Source organism: Mixophyes fleayi, chromosome 1 (genome assembly GCF_038048845.1).
Source record: "Mixophyes fleayi isolate aMixFle1 chromosome 1, aMixFle1.hap1, whole genome shotgun sequence".
Taxonomy (NCBI): Eukaryota; Metazoa; Chordata; class Amphibia; order Anura; family Limnodynastidae; genus Mixophyes; species Mixophyes fleayi.
The window spans coordinates 101,369,683-101,390,542 of record NC_134402.1 but is presented as its reverse complement, the minus strand read 5'-3'; the positions used below and the strand labels follow the sequence as shown (position 1 = coordinate 101,390,542).

At 38.8% G+C, this 20,860-nt stretch overlaps 1 protein-coding gene across 2 annotated transcripts in view; it reads left to right on the top strand.

Annotated features, from left to right (window-relative positions):
* Positions 1–5,710: 5,710 nt before the first annotated feature.
* Positions 5,711–20,860, top strand: part of TRIM2 (tripartite motif containing 2) — a 107,784-nt gene continuing 92,634 nt past the window's right edge. The window contains exon 1 of one of the 2 annotated variants that reach the window (XM_075198592.1): positions 5,711–5,919. The gene's annotated coding sequence lies outside the window, so the exon portion shown is untranslated. Of the gene's footprint in view, positions 5,924–20,860 lie in introns of both variants that reach the window. The other variant, XM_075198618.1, reaches the window with a different exon arrangement.

Below are 20,860 nucleotides of genomic sequence, written 5' to 3'. Positions count from 1 at the left end.
CCTCTCATACAAAGCAAGTGCAATTAGTAAATATAAACCCACATCTTGGGAAGACATTTCTCAGAAGCGGAAGTAAACAAATGGACTAAAACATCTGAGGAGGAAATAAAGTCCATGCATGACGACCAAACCTGGATACTCACTGAGCTGCCAGCAGGGATAAAAGCCATAGGCTGCAAATGGACATTCAAAGTTAAGTGTAACACAGATGGCGAGATTGCAGTCTTTACAAAGCCTATACCTGGGGAAAGAGATCACAAGCTAGCCATGAAAATGGGTTTAGTGGAATAAGTCTCAGCTGTGAGAAGGTGTGTTAGAGTATAACAACAGCTATAGGCCAAGTATTACTTACTGGCAGGACAGTAGGTGGCCCTATATCTTGCATTGTCCCTATTTTCTCTCTCTTTAATGTGATAGTGTACATTCTTCAATTTATTCAAGTAAATTCTCCATGTTGAGATTTACACTTGTACTTGTCACAGTAAAGTTTTTCCCACAATCTTTTCCTGTGTGTCAATGCTTGAACATAGAAGTATAATCTGCAACATTCCTAACATAAGCTTTATGCTGCCTTTTCTAACATTATTAGATCATTGTAACAGTAGAAAAAATATGTTGACATGAATGGAGATTACATCACAAGTGTTTTATACAGGCCTTGATTTTTTTTTCCCCCAACACTGAAAAATAAGCCTGAAAATGTTTCCTATTGAATAAAATTAACATAAAATGTCTGCATGTCTGCTTTTATTAATTTTTTTCTTGGCCTGTCCCATCACGAATTACATATAATATATATATATATATGTATATATACACACACACTCGTACATTAGCAGGGTCACCGGGGGTTGCGCGGGTCCGATTTGAAACGTGTAGCAGTTTTGATATCTTAGCAAATTATTTGGTAAATAGACCAAAAATGCTATTTAGAAAATAAGATTTATTGCTTTGTTGCGTTGCTGTTTTGTCATGCTGTGTTGAGGTTTCCTTCCAGCAATCAAACAATTGTTTACAACCCAAATACGACGTTTTCAATATTTCTCGCTCTGTCATCTTGTTGCATTGTCGCGTTGTCGTTATGTGGTCTAATAGGTTACTTTTTCTATACTAAATGGGGTAAATGTAAGATTTGTCAGTTTTACCTTGAGTGCTGTGGAAGACATTCACAAACAAACAAACTTCTTTTATATATTAGATATATATATATATATATATTGTGTAGATCTGACAGTCTGGCTCATATGCATTAGACTGTTTCCATGGTAATTGTTTCTGGGAGGAAAAATCTCCATCTGCAGTTTCCCTGGAAACAATTCCCCACTGAGACAGGTGCCTTGAAGGAATATGCGGTGAATGGCAATAAGAGTGGAACAGGCATCTTGCATGGGATTGGATGTCACTAAGGCAATCCTGCCATTCTCTTTGGTGCATTTTAAGGGAGGCAGAGCAGTCAGCTGCAGATAACTGAATATGTAATGTACCCTTTCAATGAAAGCAAAGTTTGCGTGCTCTCGCTTTTTCAGATGCTTCAGATCCACAGAGCATTACAAATGAGCTCTCCAGAACACAATCATCAATATTCTGAATATTGCTTTGTATTGCATACAGTATAGCTAACGGTAAATACGTTTCCATTATTTTCTTGTGCATATAATTAAGTAGTACAATATTGATGAATGGTTTGATTCTATACTATTTTGTATTATATATGTGTGTCTGCATGTTTGTATAATTATTTTGCATATATACACACACAATCATAATTGGTCTTCCCCATCAATTGAACTTTATTAATTTATTTATAATGAAGGAATGCCCGTGACATAGAGAACACTTTTACTTCAAGTGTCATATTTATTCCTATTTAATTTTAAGTAGAATAGTTATGTGTTTGCTTTGTATTGTGTTCCTATACAGCTTTAACTCTGTGCTGTCAGTTTTACCCTTAGCTAGAGTCATGTTATAAATAAGTCCTTCTCTGAAGATTGATATCTAAATTAATATCAATGTTTAGATGTCATAGGAAGATTCTGTGTTCGAATCTTAAACATATTTATTTATGTGGCCCATACATTGTTTTAGTCAGTGACACCTCTTCAGAGGCAGGAGAATATGTAAGTAATATATACTTGTCCACTATCCTGGAATTTCTGGGTGACTCTCGAATTCTGGGTATCTCTTTCAGACACCCGGAAGCGCAGGCTGTCTTCCCGCATCCTGGCCATTTCCTAACAAAGTGGGCTTTACGGGGACCTCACTGGCACGATTAGTAGTAAATCGCATCATGTCCCCCCCCACAAACCACTCCTTCCGCAACACAATGACACATTCATGACATTTAGTGGCACAACCGGGGCCAAATGTCACGATACGCTGTGTCACACCGCCATCCGCACTTGACCTCCCCACTCTGGGATCTCCAGGAGGAAGAGTCACAAAGCTGGCATCTGTGATGTAATCAGATATGTAGAAATCAGTGTAATGCGCTCAGAAGTTGTATTTTAATTATATTTATTCAATTTAGAGTAAATTTGATTTTGAATGTAAATAGTGGCACTGCACCATAGCTCTATTTTATTTCTAGAGATTTCTGGGTCTGTGTAAGGGGTGCAGGGACAGGACAGGATATGGCATCATACCATAGCACATAAAGGTATTAGACATTAATACAGTTTTCATTACTGTAGCATGGGGCAGCAGACATCACTGTTTAGCTGTGTATCTTCAGCATCTATATACAAGTTGAACTTGAAAAATATATTTTGATTTTAAATGTGTTTGTGAGCTATACTTTATTACTTTCCCTTATATGACTACCATACTTACTCAGAAAAGTAAAGGTTAACTTTAACTGCCATATTCCTATGAAAACCTATCTCTAATTCAGTGTCATTGATTTGGATCAAATAAATAAACTGCTTCCATAAAAGCACTGTGAGCTACAGAATATTGCTGTATTTGAACTTCTTATCACAAATTACATTTTCTATCAAATAATCTTCATTGCTCTGAGTATATATAGTAGAGTACTGCCCTGTTTATGAGAAACACAAAGCAGTTTATAGAACTTATGTAAGTTAGTATAGAGCACGTATACTTTTCTCATCTATAGACAGATGATGTGTTCATCTGCTAAATACTAGAGATGTTCACTGATCCCCATGTTTTGGTTTTAGATCTGGATTAACTTCGTGTTTTGGTTTTGGCAAAACCACCCTCGCGTGTTTTGGTTTTGGGTTTGGATGCCTATTTTTTCCTAAAATCCCTATTTTCTTTTTTCTAAAATCACATAATTTGGCTCTTTTTTTGTTCCTATATTATTATTAACCTCAATAACATTAATTTCCAGTCAATTTTTGTCAAGTGACAAGAACACTGCTACCCCTCCTGTTTCTGTATAAGCAATGGCACTGAGCAATGGCACTGGAGACTGGAGAGTGACAAGAACACTGCTACCCCTGTTTCTGTGTGAGAAATGGTGCTGGATCTCTTGGGGAGGGAGGTACTTATGGAATCCAAAACCCGCGAGATCCGACAATGCAACAATGACGTTTTGCCTCGATTCAGATTCGAGGATGCGCAAAAGTACCGAGCCAGCTCGCAAGCCTATTCGTACCGCTAAGTTCGGGTTGGTTTCGGTTTTCAGAAAACCGAGCCCAAGCATCTCTATTAAATACTATTATTAATAGTGTGGAATGTAGTAGAAGCAGAAGGATGTAGTCGCTTATTCATGTGAAATATAGCTACAATGTCACATTATTTATAGATAATGGCTATAATTGTTTGTTAATAAAAATCAAATCAAATTGTCCCTTTGTATTACAGAATGTCTCACATTATTTATAAATAATGTGTTATTGCTAGCTTTGCTCATGACAATAAGTCTGAAAATATAACCTTCCATCCCTATCCTCTTCAGGCAAGTTTATGATATTCCTCAACCCCCATCTTAATCTCCCTAGGTTACCCTATTACCACCCTCTACACAACTAACACAAGACAACAACCCTCTGACCAACATTGCTTTGTGACTGATCACACAGTCCACTCAATACTTTTACCTTTGCAATCTAGCTGGTCCATTGTGCAATATGATGTAGCACGTGTTCTTCTGTTTCAAACTTCCATTGTGCCAAGCTTGCGAGCAGGGTTCTCTTACCCTTAGGGGGGTATTCAATTGTTTCTTTTAACGCGCTAAAACAAAAAAAAATGAGCGCTCGAAAAAAACTTCATATTATACTGTAATTTTGTGCTCGTAAACAGTTAATACGGTACTTACTCGCTGCCAGCGGGCTGAATTTCAGCTCGCTGCTCAGGGAGCTGCGAGATGAAATTTAGCGAGTAATTACCGTATTAACGGTAATATTTTTAGAGCGCTCGTTTTTTTTTTGTTTTAGCGCGTTAAAAGAAACAATTGAATACCCCCCTTGGTGTACAATTTAATTCAGTGTTTCCCAACCAGTGTATCAAGCCAAATTTTTATGTCTCCACTACAGGCTACATGTGTTCTGAGAAACTAGATATTATTAGAGAAATGTCTTAAAACAAGTTGAGCTTATGCAATGGGCATTAAAGTGAACCATATTTTCATTAGAAATGTAATGATTCAACCAAAAATTGTCATAATGCTTTTTTAAAATGTACCATATTTCTTTATTCAATGAACAATTTTACAAATTAATGGAAGTAATTGATGTTTTACCAGGTGTTTCACAATATAAAACATCAATGCCAATAATAACTTTATTGGTGACAAAACACTGTTAAAAGTGCCCATTTCTTAATTAAAAAGATTTTTTTCTTGTATTTAAGATAGTTTGGGGGGTATTCAATTGGCCGCAAGGTGCCGCCAGACATCGCCTTGATGTCCAGCTGTGCACATAACCGGCCAAATATGATAATGAATCTCCACTCATTTTCCCGCGCATATCTATGGGACACGGAAAATGAGTGAAGATTTTAATAAAAGTCTGATGTGGTGTGCCCCCGCGGACTGTTCTGGAGATGGTTAGATTTTTTTTTTTCTTTTTTCTGGTTATACAAAATATTTTGTGACAGAGATTTTGCTGAAGGCAACACATTTATAAAGTGTAACTTAAAGAACAATCACTTGTATTCTCTCTCTCTCTTGAATGATCCTATTGATATCAATAGGATTATTATGGGGCATTAGACTCATATTCATCCATACATGCTTCAGTATAGGGTCAATCTCTATATATTCATGCTCATAAAGCCATATGTTTAGGATAACTCAACTACTGTGATAAAAAGAATCTTGATTGATACTTAATGAAAACAACAATGTGCTGTTACAGTGCTGGTACCAAAGTTGCAAGATGCTTCCAGTACATAGAATTACAGCAATGCATACAGTTTTGATAACAAAATAATAATTACTTTTAAATGCATTCATTATATAAGCCTCTGCATCTTATTTAAAAACAATTAACTCTCAGAACCATTCCATTTTATGGTCCATGAGGTCCTCCTGTGGGTTAATACACACATAAAACAGCTGCAAAAGTAAGCGCAGAACAAGGCAAATGGCAAATTCCCCACACTCTATGCAATGTGATATTGTTAATCTTTTTCTTTGATGAAGCTGCTTTCTGTAGCCTGCAGCTGGGAAGCTTTGATAAATATGCATCATTATTGTTCTGCCTGATGTCACGGTTAGCTACCAGGAGGTGGTGAGGCACATAGCTGCACATCATATGTGTGTGAGGAGCCCTGAGGCAGCGCAGAGGTCACATCTGACAGATGCAGTGGATGCAGGCAGCATTCAGGGCATCGCATAGAGACAGTGATCAGTAACCACACTGCAGTCTTCCATTCACTGTGCCAGCGACGGAACCTAAATCACCTCTCTCTTCTCTTCCATCAGCAGCCACTGGATCCCAGTCCCTTTTAAACGTAAGTACTGGATTTATCCTTATTTTTCTGATCATTCAATGGTGAACATAGCAACGCTTCATCTATTCTTTATACGATTTGTGGCTCTGTTAAGGTTTAAATCACTGTATTTGCAAGCTGTACTATAAATGTAATATATGGGTCTATTGTCAATCCTTTATAGAAAAAATGCTGTAAAAATGGATGTATGTCTTTTATATGAGTTACAGCTTCCTACAAGGCCAGTGAGAACTGAATGAACAACTCATATTGATGGTTATTTTATTGTGATGTTCTGTTGTAAATAACCAAGTTCAGTTTCCAAGGTGAATTTATTCTAGGATATGACCTTGTAACACATGTATATAATTCCTCTTACTGGTTCTTTGCATACAGTTTAAATTACACTATATATGGGTTTTAGCTTTGAAGTCTAGACTTGTTTGATTGAATTGCCTTGTATACCCTTCAGGGTTTGCTATACCGCAGGACAATGCATATTCACTTGAAGCATCTAGTCAGACTGACAGGGGGTGTTTCAAAGTTTCATTGTATTAGTGTATTGTGCTACACATAGTGTTGTTTTCTATACTGTACAAAGTAGTTTTCTAGATGTGTAAATGTAGATGTAACCTCATGCAGGATGAACATACATGCTTCAGTCTCCCACCTAAAGTCTTATTTGGAAGCATTACATAAATCCCTTCTATTCTAGTAAACCTGTTAGTATATCTGCTGACAGTGAGTGCCAAATAATACATGTTTAATCTCTTTTTTATAATGAAGAGCAATGAAAATAAAATACAATATGTTCTACTTGTCATGTGCTCCATTTGTATATTTTGTAGAATAATAATAAACCATTTAACTTTATGCTCAAGTGCTACATTATTCATTTCCATCAATTGCATAGCATTATATATCATTTAATACAATTAATAATGTGTGTTGTATATCTGATAATCTGCTGTAGTGGTTAGAGCTAGGTTAGTGACCCTCTGACATCAGCAGGGCCACACAGAGGAATGATAGAGAGCACACTGCACTCTCTCCTACTGCTCCTCCTCCTTGTGTCTCTTGTGTGTGCCAGCCCAGGACTCTCCACAGAGGAAGGAGAGACACTGCAATCCCTCCTCCTCTGGTTGCAGTGGGACCTACCTGTGTTGTACAGAGGAAGTCACGTTACCTAGAAGGCGGCCATCCCCCAGACTGTCTTATTCTCTGCTTCAACAAAACAGAGAATAAGATTGGGAACAGCTGACTGCTGAGCCTCTGGTGAAGGCTCGGACAGTCTGCATGTTGCCCACCATTGGACTTGGTGGTGCTAGTTTGCAACCTGTTGATGCCTAATTTGGAATCCTTGGCATTGAAAAAACATGTGACCTCCCCCCCAGCGACAGGGAGAAGGGTGCTCAGGAGACAGCTCAGTGGGAGAGCTGTGGTATTCACTACAAAAAGCAGGGAACCTGGACAAAAGGTGAAGACGGACAAGAGGTCTGTCCCAGGAGAACTGGATTCTGCTAGATACATGAGGGTCCTGTGCTACAGAGAAAAAGATGCTACAGACCCAGGCCTGGGATAAGTTGGAAAAGAGTGTGTTCCCAGAGTGCTGGGTTTTGCCAGACAAGAGCTCAGGAGAGTCCCATAGTACAGATAGGGAAGACTGCTTAGAGATAGAAGGGGATTCTCTCACTGGTTAGCTGGAACCACAGAGAATGGTCTCACTGACTGAATAAGAAGTGTCATCTCCACTGTTATGCGAGCAGCATAGCATTCTTTATACTTATTTAGTTTTGTTTCTTTTTGGATACTTGGGGTATATTTACTAAACTGTGGTTTTGAAAAAGTGGAGATGTTGTCTATAGCAACCAATCAGATTCTAGCTGTCATTTTGTAGACAACATCTCTACTTTTTCAAACCCGCAGATTAGTCAATATACCCCTTGATATTTATGAACTACATATCCCCCTCCCCCTTCCCACTGCCCGCCAAAAATAGTGAGCAGGTGTATTTGCACAATTACTTATTTAGGGTGAATGTAGGGCTGCTCCAACCGTAAATATGACTCTATGTATACTAGAGACATATTTTATAAAGCAAATATGTTATAGAGAAGGGTCTATGCAGATAGGTTAAGTGCTATATAAAATATAAAATATTTCAGAGAGAATTCTTTACTAACATTTGTCAAAGATGTAGCGCTGCACTAAATCCACAGCAGCCATTCAGTAATTAGCTTTTATCTGTTTAGTGCACAATAAGGGTAACTTACAAACCACATACATATAAAACAGCATCATAAATGCTATTTTGTGTTGTCACACACCTACTTTTTACAATCAATGGTTTTATGGGATAGTGCATAGACTTGTGGGCCATGAAGGTGGCAGCTGTAGGTTATAAATGTTTGCACTGCTATTGGGAGGAGGCGATCAGATCAACATTACTTCTGCATGGGAATGTAGGAACGAGATTTAATTTGCCTGAACAGGATTATTTAAATGAAATAAGAGTGGGGAGGGCCCATTTACAGGGACATTTTCTGCTTTGTGGTATAGAGCACAGCAAAAGGACTTAAATTGTCTGCTGACCCTAAGGTCCTAATGAGCAGATCTTGTCCCTGTACTTAGACTGAGTAGACTACAGTATTTCAGCAGGCCAATCAGCTGATAAACGACTGATATCACAGTAGTGTGTACTGTGATATCAGTACACACTACTGTGATATCACAGTAGTGTGTACTGATATCACAGTACACACTACTGTGATATCACAGTAGTGTGTACCCTTCTACGAGGACTGATTATTGTTCCAAAGCACTTTGTATCGTTGAACGAGATTTTTAAACTGAACTAAAACTCTCATTCAACAATGGAAAGATGTTGTTGCAATTCTGCAGTGTGTATGCACTCTGCAGAATTGGGCACAGTGAATGGAAGACTGTAGTGTGGCCGGGTGGAATATGTGAAGGGGTGCAAGTGCCGCACAGTCCCTGCACTCCAGGAAACATTATGTCCGCTGCTCTGACAGCAACCTGTTGCATTTAGACTGTAAGCTCCAATGGGACAGGGACTGATGTGAATGAGTTCTCTGTACAATGCTGCAGAATAAGTGGCGCTATATAAATAACTGATGATGATGATAGCTCCAACAGTTGTTCAGGTAACGCTACGCTAGCCAGCTATAGCCCCAGGTGTAGGCACCCCTCCATCAACATTAACTTTCCCAGTCTCCTATTCTGTCTTGGCAGGGAAGGAATGCAGCAATGTGGTTCCAATTTGGAATGCAAGACATGGCTATGCCTGGTATATGCACACCCCTTCCTTTAATTGATATAGATCCAACCGGTACAAGCTTGAAACAAAGTGTTGGGGACAACTGCATTCCGAGAATAAGGGTGAAATATATGAGCAGTTTAAAAAAATGGGCTGTGTTTTTGCTGGCTAAATTCTGTGTGGAGGCGGAGCAGTTAAAACCCACTCTGTGCAATCTGTTTCTGCCCCTGATTTCTGCCCGCAGCTCACATATAGGGAACCTTTTTTACATTTAGCTAAAATAATGTTGATTTCGGCAGGGGGATTGCTCAGGAGCTTCAAGCCTACCCTTGACTTTGACTTCCTCTTTACGCTTTGTGACAGAGTGCTGTCACTGAGAGGAGAGAGAGGAGAGGCAGAGAGGAGACCATGGGGGCAAATGTATCAAGCTGAGAGCTTTCCGGTGGGTTTGAAAAGTGGAGATGTTGCCTATAGCAACCAATCAGATTCTAGCTATCATTTTGTAGAAAGTACTAAATAAATGATAGATAGAATCTGATTGGTTTTTCAAACCCGCCGGAAAACTCTCAGCTTGATACATTTACCCTCTATAAGATGGTTATGACAGATGAAGAGCATAGATCTGCAGGTAATCGTTTACAGTGTGTACACATGAATTCGCATGCTCATCGAGACTTTTCTTTTTCCTGTTCTTGGTAACATCGCTCAGCTATCGCATCATTAGAATTTTCTGGTAGCGAGTACCCAGCCTTACAATGGGTCACACTTTGCACCTTCAATTTGTACTACTGCAGGCAAGACTAGTGTCTATGCATGTCTAGGTTAATTTTCATCATTGTAATAAGAAGAACTGAACATTTTAAATGAATAAGTGGTGTTCCTGAAGCGGTGGTAGGTTGGATTTGATGTGATGTTTTTACTGCTTCCACCCTGCCCATTTCATGAGTTTCCATCAAGCTGCAAAACTGCGCACAGATTGCTTTTATGGAGGTGCTTCCAAAGACCAGGAAGTGGACGTGTGCCTTGACATGCAACAAATAAAGAAGTACAGTGGGTCCACAGACTTTACATTTTGTAAATGATAATTAATAAAAAAAAAACATCTGGTTGCTTATTAGAGATCTGTAATTAAATATATGCCCCTACTAGCCTTTGTTTCTGTAATGTTAGTACATGCCCCCCAGCTGTCCCAATTTAAACAGGACAGCCCCAACTCCATGGACCTTTGGCAGATATGTTGAATAACACTATTATTATATGAGGAGGTTTCACTACATTTGTGAAAAAGGTATATTCCCATTAATATTCTACACCTGTCCCTTGGTACTCAACTAATTTACCCAGGAATTTGTACCACTTTCTGCAATAAAAGTATAATATGTAATATAAAGTGTAATAATATATGCATCATAACCATTAAGATATCCTTCAAGTTCATTGTTGAATTCATTATAGCCACAACAGTGGTCCTTAATCACTGGAAATATATTATACTTGCCAACCCTCCCGGAATGTCCAGGAGACTCCCGAAATTCGGGTCGGTCTCACGGACTCCCGGGAGAGCTGGCAAGTCTCCCGCATCCTGCAATTGTGGGGCTAAAATGACGCAATTTGCGTCATTTTGGCCCTGCCCCGCAACAAAATGGCATCTTTGTTGCGGGGGCGGGGCCAAATGACGCGTTTGGTCGCGCCCACCCCCTCTTGCCCTCTAGACCCCTCTCCCAGATAGGACTTGCCAAAAGTAGGCAAGTATGAAATATATTCCATCAGCTAAGCCTGAGTTGTATAGCTAATAAAACTGTGAACCTCTTTTTGCACTTTCTATTGGAGCAACCCAAAGCAGTTTGAGCTGTAGATGAGCACCACAGCAAATTAATTTGATTCATGTGATGCAAACACATTTGTAGTATACTGTATAAGGTATATATTTTAGTTTTAGTTCCTCCACCAGGGCTGGTTCTATCATTAGGCAGACCCAGGCACCATCAGTGAATTTATTGTCAATGCGGCTTCCTCTCTCTATGCCACGGTCAGTAAGAGGGACAACAGCTGGCATCTACTTACATGTGAAGCTTTCGACTGCTGCTCCTGCATGTTGGTATAAGACTGGAAGTGTGGCATCATCATCTTCTACTTATATAGCGTCACTAATTCCACAGCGCTGTACAGAGAACTCATTCACATCCTTCCCTGCCCCATTGGAGCTTACAGTCTAAATTCCCTAACACACACACACAACCTGAGAGAGACCTATGGTCACTATGATGTCACAGCATGGCACCACACTTCCAAGAGGAGAACATGCTGCTTCTCCCCCCACTCCACACAAAGTAAGAAGTTGGATGGGCGCCACACCTGGCACTACAGGCACCCAGAGGGCAATGGCCGGCTCTATTTCAAACACAATACATGATGTGCTTTATGTATGATGGGGAGAGGGTTAAGGAAGGAAGATACGTTTTTCTCAAATGTACTAGTTACAACTTTATTTACTAACATTTTTATTTTAATTTAGTTGTTGAAAAAAAATATTTTCTATTTATTTATTTCACTAATGGTTCTCATATTTACACTATTTGATCCAGTTACTTGGATCAAATAGAGGCTTATATTTAAGCTGCCATTAGATTCCGTTTATTTGGTTCTAATAGTATTAGTGGCAGTGAAGATCTGGCCAGAACTTCCACTACACGCATTTGGCTGTCCCCACAACTTTGGAAGTCCTAGTAATACCAGTCACTTTTACATTCAGTGTACATAACATTCACTTTGAACACTGTGCTTACATTAGAGGGACTGAAACAAAATGCATCAGCTCTGGCCTCTTCAGGGGCCCTTGGACTGGTACTAACAGGCTGTGTCCAATGATTGCAGTGCCCAAGGCCACCATTATCGCCCTGTAAAAATATGTTAGGTTATTAACTTAATTTTGACCATTTATTTATATAGCTCCAGCATACTCTGCAGCGCATACTCTCAATTGGGAACAAACACAGTATTACATGTATATTAACAAATGGACATAGAGGTAATAGGGACCTGCCAACAAGTTTACAATCTATCCCCAATATATATTAACATTGTTAAGGTGTTTTTAACGGTTATATAAGCTTAGACAGAGTACAGAGAGGATTGCAGGTATCAGGGACCCTCCCTCTACACCAGGAATAATAATATGAAGAACTGCTACAGAACAGCCATTTCTCACACTGCATAAATGCTGTCTCCTGTATGTAGGGCACGATGATCTGTAGACTTTTCCATTGCTAAGACGTAGATAGAAATGTCATATACTGTATATTCTGTATTCAGAAATCACAGAGTATCTATATAAATAGAATATTAATATTTTGGCTAATCCCCCTGTCAACATATTGTGCATGCCTCTGAGAAGACGTACTATAAATGTTTGAACACACTAAAGAGGCTTTTTGGAAATGGGAAGAGTGAGCAGATGGGATTTAGTGATGTATACCCTGCAGGCCTGTGTGCTGCTGTCTGACTGCACTGCAATGCTGAGGTCACTGGGGACTCACATGAGACATATGTTGAAGGAAGGACAGAATAAAGCGTTAGAGGAGGGGAATGGGCATTTAGGAAAAATTTAGGTCATTGGGATTAAACAGAGCGCTAAGATTCCCTATTTTATAAAATGTTTACACATTTTCCAGGTTAATAAACAAAGACGTGAGCACTGACAAAAGCTGGTACCCGTTTCCTTCTCCTAACATCCCTTTTTTTTAAAAAAAAATAAGCTGGGATGCGGAACAGAGAGCAGAATGGTGAGACTTGGGGAATGTTATTAAAGGGCTAAAAACCCTATTTCTGGTAAATCATATGGGTTTTTTGCTGGCGATAAAGATCACCTCGCGCGCTAATGACCCCTTGATGTATGTCCGGCAAAAGTACCTGTTTTCAATGTAGATAGTGTTTTCCTTCATTATGAAGTAGATCCTATAGTGTATAGAGTACTACAGTACAGTATTACTATTATCATAGTAGTATCAATCATGGATATATCTGTTAGGAAGTGCATCTGTTCTGGGGGCTCCATCACTGGTGCAATGATCGTGATGATCATCATCAGCTTGGACCTTGGCGGTATAAAAAAGTTTTAATAAAGATTTTTTTCCCACCCACAGTGATCTAAGCACCAGCACCCATAGCCTGGGCTGAGGCAGAGGTGAACAGACAGCACGTACTATCAATGCACTACATTGTAACAATGTGGATTATAGCAGTTATTCTCCTCACAGGCTCTAACTGCTACTAACCAATCAAAGCTGTTTTCTCATGCTCTGACCAATCAAGCAAAAGCACTCTATTTAATTAATGTCATATGCATTGCAGTTCTGCCAGGAGCACATGTTTGTTTGTGCTTATGCCTCACCAGGGCCATCTTAACTACATTATGGGCCCCCGGGCAAAGCAGTGCACCGGGGCCCCTACATGTATATATATATATATATATATATATATATAAATATATATATATATAAATTTTTAAATGCATACCAAAATATCTTCCTTTTTTCACTCTTATGCATTTTCGCCATCTGGATGAGGTTGTGACTGTGAAGTCATTGGTGTTGCACATGTTTTAATATTCTCCAGAAGTGGGATACTCCATGACATCTGGTACGCAGATTTAGATATTTTTTGTTGCACTTATATGGGTGTCATCTAATTGATAATCTTGGGATACCAATCCCACACACCCCATAGGATTTTGGTGATATTGCCCTCACTAAAATACTATAGAGTTATACTATGGTTGCTTTTTCTGCATTTCGGTACTGATCGGTGGAGATCTGGAGGACTACAAGTACAGCAAAGACCACTCCACTATCTCCTAAAAGACCCATCATTTTTTACCTCACGGTACGCATGTTATTGCTCTATTCCACGTTGTATATTTGATATATCACTGAGAGGCGCCCTGCTTGTTTTTCTGTTGCAGCAATCCATTCCGTCCGGACTAACCATCTGGCGTCAGGCTATCGAGGCTGCCACTTTTACAAGAGTCAAGTGATTTTTTTATGTAATGTGGATACGGGACTCAAGTGTTATATATTGTATATTCATACATTTTCCATCTTACTATTTTGAAGTAGTTACGCTGTGGTGATCAGCGCCAGATATATCTTTTATTTGTTTATAATATATATATATATATATATATATAGATAGATAGAGAGAGAGAGAGAAAAATAGATATAGATGTATAGAGATACAGATATAGATATATAGAGATAGAGATACAGATATAGATATATAGAGATAGATAGATGTACTTGCTCAGTGACCCTTGAAGGGTTTTTTTGCAGGTTTTTTCTTTTGCAGGATTATTTATTCTAATTAAGAGCCATACCTATGGGGCCCCCGGGCACCTGCCCATCGTGCCCAATGGAAAAGATGGCCCTGTGCCTCACTAATTACAAGCATGAAGACAGAAGTTTTGTTTTACAGTATTTTTCTATGTGACACTACAATGCCAGAGCATGCTGGTGCTTGTAGTTCTTCAAGCCCAGCATACCCAGTCAGTTTATGTCTGCAAGGACGTGCTGGGATTAGTAGTGCCATCAACAAAAATGCTGATTTCTACCGTTTAACTCTTTATTACCACAACACTCACCAGGCACAGGTCTTGGGAAGAGCCCTAGTGCATTCAGAAATTACTGTAAAGGAGCATGCATTTTTTTTTGCCAGTCTTATTCCCCTAAGGGAATTCAGTCCCTACTGTATATGCTGAGGCTGTGTCACATTATGACAGTGGGACTCCACTCTGTGTATTTCCGTACTATAGTGTGACCACCCAAATCTGTCATAGCCTGGTGCTGGTTGTGGACTTTTGTGGGGGGACCCTATGCTGTTGCACCATCCTCACAATGCCCACAGGAGTGCCAGCCAGACCCAGCTATGAAGACTGGTGCCTATATCACTTATAGAGGGAGGGGGGAGGCACACCATTTTTTTATTTAATCATTTATTTATTTTTTAAAAAAATGCCAGTCATCATCAGGTGTCTCAACAACATTATGATATGTGTAAAGATCATGGCACACTACCAAAAGGAGAGATGCATAAAGTCCTGTGATTGTGAGAGATATATTTATCACAGCCCTGCTTTACAGCGCTATTATTCAAACTATTTGTGTAACAGGATTGTTATTTGGTTCCGGAATATCGGATGTATGGTGAGTGATTCACGTTAATATACAAACCTGTGCTAAGGTCTGGGGGAAGCTGTCTCCTGAGTTTATTTAGAGAATCGCTGTTCAGGACAAACTACCACAAAGTGTCACTATTGATCATAAACTTTGGTACTAGCTCTTACAAGAACTTATTTTTGGGTATTTTATGTTTCCGAATAAACTACCTAGCTCCTAATTGTGACCGGTAGTGGTAAGCTCCTGCATGTACTATTATCATTTGGTTTATTTACTTTCATATGACTTCCACATATTTATCAACAACAGATGCTTTTTATAGCTAACTGTTGTCTGATCTAGTAATTAAGCATTTATTGTTTGTATTACTCTTGAATTGAACTGATTTGATACATATATGTGTTTTTTTGTTTATTGTTTTAATAAAGAGTAATTGCTCAGCTATTCGGTTCTCCTTGATAAGCTTTCTGCCATGACTTTGAATACAATTATTTGTACATCTTTTGAGTTCTTCACCTGTGTTGTTCGTCTTTTGGGGTGCATGAGATCTATTTATTAGGGGCTGGCATTTCCCCTATATCTACATATGTGGTCAGGACTCCTATTCTCGATTGTAACTGGACCCAGGATTGGTCCTTTAGCTCCTGGTATTCAAATTATTATTAACGTTTAAAGATCATCACATTCATCACAATTATTCAGACACATTTAAGTTATTATGCTTTGGCACACATATCTTAAGATATGTGCAACTCAGAATATAAATGTAATTACATCTGTTTTAAAGCATTTTACATCTACATTTTGCACGCAAATGCATTTGAACTGAGCATTTGGCCCTTTCATTCTGCAAGCTGCTTGAGCTAAAGATGATAAATGCATTTCCGGGGACATAAAACAGATTGATGAGATGGAAGCTATTATTTCCTCTGACACTGACATATGTGAATCCTATGAATATTTTTTTAATTCACTGTTCACCTCAGATACTAACAGCCTCCAAATATAGACATGTACCTGAATAACACACCTGTCCAAAATAGATGGTACCTTTTTTTTATACTTTAATATCTGGCAGATATTGGGAAAATCTGTAAAGTAATATATTTGTTGAGTGCTAATATTCAATTTATTATAAACACACTGGGTGATTTGCACCAAGCATAAACAAGTGGTTAAAAATCTGTTTGTGCCTTGATTCTAAGTTTGAGCACAGATAGATATTCACATGGAAATACATTGACTCTTCCGGTGGTAGTCATTACTGCGAACACGATTATACCGACACCATAAACAGCGACAGTATAATTCCGGTTGCTGTAATTCTGAGCAGGAGTCAATTCCGAGTTGCTGAAAAACCGACTGAGAAGATTTCCGGCATTAGAACATAGCCTCAGTGAGATTCACATCACTTTCAATAGCAACTGTAATATTTATGCTATTAAGGCGGCAATGCGAGGACCCGACAGGTGTCTACTGTCCAGCCCTTCCTAAAACACATTACACACCTCCCAGGTTCTCGCATTGCCCCCTTAATAGCATAAATGTAACAGTCACGATTGAAAGTGAGGTGAATATATAAATACGTTAGATAAGGTTTTATATATATATACATAACCTTATCTTACTCGCAGCGACCGGAGCTCTTTATGGATTGGGGGCAGACAATTACATATATGGGCCTGAAGTTATAAATCATGATAAACCTTCTGTTATGGGAGGGATCAAATTGAAGCATTGAGACAAATAAATAGTGTAATGTAGCATGAGGTTTCCACCCCCTCTGGATACTTAAAAATAATACTTTGCAATACAGGCATTCTGGCTGATGCAGAATCGGATGCAAAATGGGAGTAAATTCCTCTTAGAAAACGAGCGTGCAGCCAGTTGGTGAGCATAGTACCAGTGGGCAGAATTACCTGCTAATACCACCATATGCTGCCATCTCTCCAGGTCATATCACAGCACAGCACAGCACACCTACACCAACTCATCTATCACCAACTCTCTTATCATTTTTTTGTCATCCCCCCTCCAGCTAATTTCCTCTAACATTAGTGCATCTAAGGCCAGTGGTGAGATTCAAATAAATTAACAATCAGTTCTCTGCCCTAATGACCGTTTTAAGTATATAAAAAGTAGAGATGGGCGGGCTCGGTTCCCCGAGATCCGAATCCTACCGAATTTAGCCTATCCGAGTACCGAGCTGAGCACGCTCGGTACTCTCCCGCCCATTCGGATTCCAAATCGAGGCAAAACGTCATCGTGACGTATTCGTTTTTCTGAGCTCGGTTCTCGCGAGATTTGAAAAGCATAAATACCCGCCTCCACAGCAATCCATCGCCATTTGACAGAGGGAGAGAGCAGGGTTAGGTCACAGGCTATATTAGCGCAGGGACAGAGCAAGTAGTGTACACATAACTGTTTCTATACTAATCTCTACAATTACAATATTAATACCATTTGCAATTATTAGAGCAGTAATAGAGGAGGATAGAGGAGGTTTTTTTTCTTTTGTGGGCACTCCAAGTGCTTTTGGGGTGTCTCATATTCTGCAGTGTTTTACACTAAATTGTTCTGGCTGTCACAAAAAAATCATCTTTGTCAGCAATATCTAACTAATACATTATTTTGCACTGCAATTGATTTGGGGTGTGCAATACTATGCAGTGTTTTATAACTACTTTTCTGGCTGTCAAAAAAAGTCATCTTATCTTTGCCAGCAATATCTATGTCATACATTATTTTGCACTGCAAGTGATTTGGGGTGTGCAATATTCCCCAGTGTTTTATATCAACTTTTCTGGCTGTCAAAAAAAGTCATCTTTTTCAGCAATATCTATGTAATACATTATTTTGCACTACAAGTGATTTGGGCTCATTAAAATGGATTCAAAGCAGTCCACATTTGAGCAGAATCCGCAACCAGGTTCTGTCACCAGTCCTGATGGTAGTGTTCCCAGTACGTCATCTGGGAAAGGCGATGTAAAAGTACATAGTCTTTTTAAATCTGGGAAAAAAACACACACCCAAAAAAAGTTTACCGTGTTGAAGCGAAAAATAAGTGTAACTGAGGACAAGTTAACTGCCGATAAAAAAAAAATTGCCAACATGCCATTCTACACACGCAGTGGCAAAGAAAGAATGAGGCCTTCGCCTTTCTCTATTAGTGGCAGATCCAAAAATGTTACCGAACCTTCTTCTTGTACGGTCACTCGTGACCAAGCAAGATCAAGTAATTTGCAGTCTAAAAGTGGTGCACAACTACTGTTACGCGTCAAAGCCAAGCTGCAAGAAAACAGTAAGGCATTAGAGGATAATGTATGTTCGGAATCAAAAATGACACCAATCCCTGTGGAGAGTCCATCCAACAGTGGGATGTCTAATCATGACCATTCTGATAGTGTACCCATAAAGAAGGGCACTTTCAGCATTTCTGATGATGTGTACCTGAACAGCCAGAGTGTAGCCGGTGATACACCAAGTGAGGATGACACTTTGGAATTAGAGTCCATACAAGGGAATGAGGAGCGGGGAAGGGAAAAGACAGTGTAATTAGAGGCACTCCTACAGTACTCTAAAACATAACTTTTATTGGGTTGATTAAAATGGAAAGAAATAGAGCGAAATATTACATAAAAATAAGTGATAAGGTGATTAAAAAGCAAATAAATTGCTGCGTCCCACCATATCCTCATGAATATAACTGGTCCGTATATATGAATGAATATAGCTGCTTGGAGCAAGAATTCATTATTATTATTAATCATCTTCTGCTGCAATCTTTATTACGGGCATACACTCGGCATTTACCGAGGTGAACAACAAGATAGGATTAGTTCCTTGATTAAAGCTGTTATGCACTTTTTGATAAACATCATTATATCATTATAAATTCATATATACGGACCAGTTATATTCATGAGGATATGGTAACCCAATAAAAGTTATGTTTTAGAGTACTGTAGTAGTGCCTCTAATTACACTGTCTTTTCCCTTCTCCGCTCCTCATTCCCTTGTATGGACACTAATACAATGTTGGGTGCACCCTCAGGATCGGACCCAGGTCTGATCTGAATTATTGTTATATTATTTTGTTAGGTACTCTTTATACTCATCCTGGTGCAGTTTTTCTCTCGTTTTTGCACTTTGGAATTAGAAGAGGATGAGGGGGAGATTTGTGTAGGCGACGAGGGCGCTAATGATGATGTTGATGATTATAGTGCAGACAGATACCAAATTGCCTTTCTCAGTTTCTATTTATATTCTAGATTATATAACGGCTGAATAGTTTTATATTTTACTCCTAGTGGAGAGGGGATCTGATGCAGACAGATACCAAACTACCTTGGTCCATTTATTTTTTATATTGTTCAGTCTATCCAGGCTGCTTTTTTTCTATTCAACTACAAGTGGAGGGGGGGGGGAAGGGGGCTATAGAGACTGAAACCAAACTGCCTTTTTCCATTTCTTTAGATATTTAACAATAAGTGTAGGGTGTAATATACACCCAAAGATGATGGCTGCATTGCCAATATGCATAGATGGAGAGGAAGACAATATGGTTTGTATGTAGAATTAATGAAGGCCTGCCAGGAATTAAACTGTTTTTTGGAAAAAGTATTAGCTTTACAATTACATTACTTATCCAAGAAACAATTTGGTTATTTTATACACAAAAACATTGATTTTTGAACAAAATAGCAAAACAAAACCAAACAAAACCAAAACACGCAATGGCGGTTTGGCAAAACCAAAACCAAAACACGACGGTAATCCAGATCCAAAACCAAAAACAAAACCAAAACACGGAGGTCAGTGAGCATCTCTAATAAAAAGATATAGTTTAATATTTCATGAATTTAATACTAAAATAAGAACAATAAAAGAGGTACACAAAACTAGAATATGTTATAAGAAAGAGTTTAAAATATTAATGAAAAAATATTAAATAATACCTGACAAAAAACTAAAAAAAAATATAAAGTACCAACAATGGAAGTTACATGGCAACACATACATTGAATCACAATAGGAATTGAATTTGAATATAGGCAATGAAAGAGTACAAATTATTAAGACATTACACAAACAATAGCAAAGTAATCAACAACAAATATTCTAAAAGCTGCATAATGATAAATTATTTATAACAATATCAAAAGGCAGTTATCTAGTCAAACCCAGGTGCGCGTGTGTGTATAAAATATTTCTTATTTTATGCTGCTAATATCAAGATAATAATAGTAATGAGTCATGTTATGCTACACAGTAGTGCCCCCATTTCAAATGATGCCATGGTAATGCCCCCAGTTCATATTATGCCACAGTAATGCCCCTCTTCATCAGACTGTGTCATGTTGCTTTTACCCCCCTTCACACTGTGCCATGCTGCTTTTACCCCTTCACACTCTGCCATGCTGCTTTTGCCCCTCTTTACACTGTGCCATGCTGATTTTACCCCTTCACACTGTGCCATGCTGATTTTACCCCTTCACACTGTGCCATGCTGCTT